Here is a 5,565-nt window from a genome sequence, read left to right as displayed (position 1 = left end):
TCTTGTGGGATGGATCGTAGGTCCGATTCTGCCGATCAAGCCTTCCCTTGTCACTAGAGTCCAAAGCCTCATCAGTATCCACTAGTAAACAGCCTTACCGACTGAGCGACATAGGCCCTTCTTACCACGCCGTGACCAACACAAGTAAAACAAGAGGAAACAGACTGGCAGGCGTGCCTTCCCAAATCCAGTGAAGGTCATAGAGCTCATTTTCCCATTAGCTTACACATCCTTAAGGCCCAATCGTCACAAGTAATAAATTATGCCCTTCTTACGCCGGAGTTACGAGGGCGAACGAGGAGGCGAGTTTCTGAGCCGAAAAGCTCTTTGAGAGTGTTGTTGGCGTGTGATATTTAGTCATTAAACAGCCGACAATGATAAATGACGATTACAGCATAGGTGCAGGCGAGCTTTTGAGCCGCAGTGTGCCTGCGCTTGTCCCATTTTTGTTGTCGCAGTTAAATGATTACGTGACGCCGTTTTCCACAGCGATGAAATGCAAGTGGTTGGCGGTGCTCTCGGTAGCAGCTCTCGGAGCTGATGCATTTTCCGCTAGTCGCGGCAAGTAAAAATGGCTGCTGACAGCGCGTGGCAGCTCATAACGGAGCAGTTCTTGGGTAGTTCGGTCTGAGAGGCGCAGCACTTCAGCGTATGAACCCGACTCGCAGCCATTCAGATCATACAGCTAGGAAGTTCGCTTCCTGGCGATTAGAACAACGCCAGCACGATTCGGGCTGCCAGCGATCGCTCTTCCGGGAAGAGAGGCCCGACTCAGTGTAACCGTATTGTGGGGAATTTTGGAATCCGTGGCACATAACTTTTTCTGTAAATCGATACCAGTGCATCCGCCTGTCGTTGGGTCCACCCGACTCTTTGTTCTTTCCATTGCAGCATGCACTATTTCATTTCGATGAAGGCAATGAGGTCGGCTAACATAAAACATTGCTGCGACCTGATGCATGGCAAGGCGAAACGGCCCAACGCAAACAAAGTTGTGTTGTGACTTGCGTGGCAACGCAATGTCCAGCCGCGTGTCAATCATTACCATTGTATCCGCAATGTTGCGCAGTCTGCGTCAGGCTATAATTTTACAAAGTATAGAATAAATGCATGCGTGCGATTAATGACAGGATGCTGAGGCCGAGGTGCGCAAATGTGCATTCCATCGCTGCCTCGGGTCTAGTTTTCAACACCTCTAGGCCGGACGTAGCCCGAGGCAACGGCACAAAGCAAGGGATCAACCCGCATTTCCAATCTAGGGTCAACCGATTTTTCAGGGTTTCTAGGGATCGATTTCTCATATTTGAGTAATATTGTTTGAATTTGGCTCCTCTAGCTTTGGCTGGCTAGAACTCTCTAGACGCTTCTCAGCTTGGCGATATTCTTGGCCAGATACTGCGGGACATTTGAGTCTTCCCACCGGAACTCGTTCCGCAATCTCTGGAATGCTGATCCAGTCTTTTCGGTTGCTCGTTAAATTCAACCGTTGCACTTCGGGTGCCGAACGAAGTGACCACAATTTTACCTTTTATTAATGCTGTGGATGTACTGCCACTGATTGATAGGTACGTTAAGGTTTTTAACCTAAGGTACCTAAGGACAGCTTTACACAAACAGAGATATACCCAGCTCGAAAAACTTGACCAGTTTCCTTTATGCATTATATCATGATGGTGGTTGAGTCAATGCATTAAGAGTTAGGAAAGTGGGTTTAGCGGTTCCTAGCCTGTTTCTATGTCTATGGAGGGTGCGGCCAGTCCTCAGATTATCCGCTCCGCCCCCTCCCCCCCCCCCCCTCCAATCTTTGCTGCCGGCCTTTTCCCGTGTTTAAGAGGTGTCCCCTAAACTGGTTGGCGCATCGCAATCAAATTTCTGTAAACCTAATCCCGACCTTTTAAACATTGCCTATAATTTCAGGGTCCCATCGCTTCAACTCATCGGCTTTTGACCTCGCTCTCAAAGCTTCGTGCGTAGTGTGGAAAATTGCCACTCCGCAGAGCGTTCTTAGTTCTGTGTACGCGAAAGCTTCTCGCCTAGTGGTTGTAAAGGTGTGGAGGTCTTACGTCGTGAACTCCATCAAAGCTCGTGATTTTTCAGAACCTGATTAAGAGACATTATTGGAGAGTATGTGGTCATTCGAGGTCCGGTCATCTTCATGCATAACCCGATGGGCAGGAAACGGGCACAACTGCGGATTCTGCACTTGTTCATATCATTACTCCTAGCCCAAGCTATGGCTTTTTTTTAAGCTTTTAAGCTATTTGTTGCTCGCCCGTACCGGAAAAGATATCTTGAAGGCAGGCTCATCGTTATTTTCCTTGCACCGCACCCAGCTCTAAACCTTGTTTTCAATTTCCGGACTTTGGGGTTAGTTTTGCAAAAATTTTGAAGTAGAAATCTGTACCAGAAAGAAGAAAGTAGCTTTTCTTACCATGTATCCAGCCTTGTCTTATCCTTGAGGAATATCATAGCTATCTGTGCATCTGTGAGTTCGTAAGACCATACCCCCCCCCCCCCCTAAAAAACACTGTCGCGCTATGACACATGTATGGACTGTGTTGTGCGGTCGCCAAGTCCGATCTGGGCGGAAATGAGCTGACGTGAGTTGGACTGAGTCGATGCTATTTGAGGTCAAGGTCACCTCGGGAAAAGTCTTCAAAATCCCGCACGCGCCTTACATGAAAATGGTATCTGCTAGGCCATCCAAGGTCAGGATCACGTGAGGTCGTAGAACGACATGTGGCGTCCTCGAATTACACGCTGGGAATAACCGGTTGCATCATTTATGCCGTGTCAGCTCAATTCCTCGGACATGTGTAAAGCCACGTGGGGGAAGGAATTTCGCTTTGTCCCGGTTGAGCTGATTTGACATGTGGTTGTAAGCGACGCTGCGAATCTCCTCGTTAAAAACCATAGACTCTAGGTGCTTGCGACCGTAAATAGTGTACTATCTGTAAACTATGATCTGTAAACTAGCGATGAAAATGCATTGATTAACATGATGGATCGATAAGCTTCAAATGACACCGCTGAGTCTGCCATCATGTCAGTAAATGATACTGCTGAATCTGTCGTCATGACGGTGAATAACGCCACTGAGTCGGTCATCATGCCGGTAAATCTCGCCTTACTGCATAGCGGAGATAACTCATCCTACACTGGCGGCAGGAAGGGGGGGGGATGTCAGGGAATTTTTGATTGGTTTCTTTTCCATGCCTTACCATGAACCCTATCCTAAATTTACGATACGCTTGGGCTCAAAACGCTTGGGCCCGTTCCCGATCCCATTTTCGTAGTTCCGTGTTCATTATGAAATCCAACTCCAACAAAGATCTTTTTGGAATGTGAGCTCTTTGAACATCTCATTGACCCGGTGCAGTGACGCCCCGCGGCGGCAGCTGCACAGGGCGCCCTGCCCTGGCCTTCACCAGCGGCGCCCGGCGGCGGCGGGTCCTGCGGATGCCCCGACGCCGCGTGCGTCACTCTCGGCGGTGGGTGCCACCGGACGAGCCGGCCCACAAAAAGCGGCCCTCTGCCCGCGTCCTGAGTCGCCGTGACTGCCCGGGCGGCGACGCGCCGCGCCGGCGAAAGTTGCCCGGGTGACGCCGGGGCCGGTGCCGACAGGCCGGCCACGCCCGGGGCCGCCTCTCGCCGCGTTCCCGGGAGGGCTGGTGCGTTTTGTTGACGGCAATTGACGTGAGAGATGGTGATATTAGAGGATGTAGTAGTTAAACAAGTGTGCACAAAAACCTGGCGGTTGTTTTGGTCGGCGTCACTGATGAAGACAGGGATTTCTTAATGGGAGGGCAAGACCTTTTTCTACAGAAATGGAGATGCAAGTACATTTCATGTGATGAGCATAAATTACATCTTAAACTCCAGTCAACAGACGGAGAAATATCTCACAACTACATAAATGGCGCCCAACCGTATGTCGGCGTTCCATAAAGGAGCGCTGTGAGCTCAGTGAGACCGAACCCCACTGTTCTTTTTTCTTTCCTTCTGTCCAGACACATCTCTGGTAAGCAACGAAGACAAATGCGGCTGTAACGGGCCCTCCTCCCCTTGGCTGCTCACGGGATTGGCGCATTATTGTGGAGCTCCTGTGGGCCGTGATAAGGTGCTGAGAGGGTTCGTCGAATTGTCGACTGCAGTTACAATTGCGTAACGGGTGCCGGCGCTCATCAAAATGGCCTAGATCGAGTGTCTTGATCGGTGATCCTACACATCACGGCGACAAAATAAATGGAGTATGGTGATGGCAATGGCAAACTCAATTAATTTTGTGCACGAGCTCACGATTTGCACACAAGTCGTGTCTAGGAGGCGAAAAACTGATCAAGTCGAACATCTTAGGAGGATTGGGCTGGCTTACGTCCAAGCAGTTATCTGCATCATCATCCTGCATTTGCCCACATTGTGGGCAGGTGGGGTGTACCGTCGTCTTTGGTCTCTTTTTCCAACCAGAGCTCCGATTTTCGTTCTAGGTACCCACTAGAGCGTGACCGCTTGCACACGTTACACATTCAACTCGAGTTCGGTAGACGATGTTTTGCATGCCGTGTCCCTGCCTGTACAACAAGTTACCCACAGATATGTTCGGAATGGGGCTCGGCTCGTTCAAAAGATTGCTTTGCTTGTGGCCTAGTGTGCGATCATGATTGATGCTCTGCGCTTTTTGTGAGCTATTTTTGCATCATTGATGGCGCGTATTGTTGTGTTTCGATGTCGCTGTTTGAGCGCGGTCTGTTGTTTGTAACACAGTGGCAGCTTGTTCCGTGTGCATACCTGCGAGAGTGGTTACATGTCGATAATCCTGCTCAGCACTTGCGCCCACTCTTTGCATGACGCTGACGCTGCGCCAAGAGTAATCACATTCCGTGGAGATGGTCCACGGCGATACAATACGTGAATCAATACGCATGCGTGAGCCAACGCGGATCATTCACAAAACGCAATACCCTGCAGGCAATGGTTATAAGGAACAGCTTGATGCGCTCCCGCAGCATTCCCTGGGGGATGCGACACCGCCCTATCCTCGGATCACGCCCTTCCCCAGAGCGTCACGTTCGCCGCTGTTCCGCCGCAGTGCCGCCGTGACCGCGGCTCGTCGGCCGACCGCTGAGAGGGCCGTGCGCCCGGCGCTGGGTCAATAAACAGCCGGCACGAGCGCTGGTGAACTGTTGCACCACGCGCGACGGGCGGGTACGGCCGCGGCCGCCAGCTGACGCCGCGTGGTCGGGCCGGCCCCGAACTCAGTCCCGGTCCCAGCCTGTTCTCGTACCGGGTTCTTCGGCGCGGGAGCTGGGCGGCGAAAACTTGGAAGCCTGAGAACTTTCAAAGAGCAAAGGGAAGGCTGCTGTCTGTCGTGTAGTGCTTTAAGGCAAGACAAGGGTAGCCGATGACGCCACTCAGTCAACTCAGTCTTAGCCTTTCGCGTTTTACTCGGCAGCGTGTAAAGTTGGGGAGCTGTAAAGGATGTCGACTTGACCACTTTTTTGTAACCAAATATTTAATACAGTCCCGAGTAGCGCAGGTAGCCGTTATGAATCAGCGTGCTGGTGC

The sequence above is a fragment of the Pollicipes pollicipes genome, unplaced genomic scaffold (assembly GCF_011947565.3).
Source record: "Pollicipes pollicipes isolate AB1234 unplaced genomic scaffold, Ppol_2.1 Scaffold_7231;HRSCAF=8579_pilon_pilon_pilon, whole genome shotgun sequence".
Taxonomy (NCBI): domain Eukaryota; kingdom Metazoa; phylum Arthropoda; class Thecostraca; order Pollicipedomorpha; family Pollicipedidae; genus Pollicipes; species Pollicipes pollicipes.
The sequence above is the reverse complement of the archived record's forward strand: the minus strand, read 5'-3'. Positions refer to the sequence as shown.